The sequence below is a fragment of the Oratosquilla oratoria genome, chromosome 34 (assembly GCF_046742065.1).
Source record: "Oratosquilla oratoria isolate Oo_2021 chromosome 34, ASM4674206v1, whole genome shotgun sequence".
NCBI classification, from domain to species: Eukaryota; Metazoa; Arthropoda; class Malacostraca; order Stomatopoda; family Squillidae; genus Oratosquilla; species Oratosquilla oratoria.
In genome coordinates this window covers 39,490,290-39,491,044 of record NC_134810.1, presented here as the reverse complement: position 1 = coordinate 39,491,044, position 755 = coordinate 39,490,290, and positions in this window count along the sequence as shown.

Sequence of the window (755 nt, the reverse complement as noted above, 5' to 3'; positions counted from 1 at the left end):
AAAGATTGCGAACGAAGTCGTTTCTGCTCAAACGAACTCACTTGAGTCGCGTGAACACAACCGGTGTGAATAAGTTTGGTAGTCTTGGAGATATTCGAAAACCATCTTCACAGTAAAGTGCGGACTAAGGGCAGAGGTCGATGCATCTACAAATGAAGTAAGGAACGTCAAAACCAAATTACAAAGTACGTTAAAAGTATGTTACAAGACAAGGCTACGCCATAACTTACACTCTCTGTAAAGGCAAAGAGTGCGGGGTGATCTAATAGAGGTATTCAAATGGATCAAGGGCTTTAACAAGGGTGAAGTTGATAAGGTCATCTTATTCATACAGCAGGGCAGGACTTATTGTAAGCTCCTTAACTCCTTTTTTTTTTTTTTTTTTTTTGCCGATGTTTGTGTTGCCTCCCCGTGTGGAACCAACGCAAGACGCATGCAACGGGTCCCGGGAATCGAACTCACGACCATCTGCTCATAAGTTTGACTCGGTATCTACCGGGCTACCACGTGACACGGGACTCGTGTTTATGACAAATTTAGGTTTAGAAAGGAAAAGGACAAGAATTGTTTTACCAACACAGTGGTTAACGAATGGAATAGGCATGTAGTGAGCGCTAAAAGAATTGGTTCTTTTTAAGAGAAGATTAGATTGTTTTATGTTCTTATGTTTTTATGAATTAGTAACTTTGATTAACACGCAACAAATCAAAGAAAATCGAGGAATGAAAAAGAAAAATGGAGACGAAATAATTTGT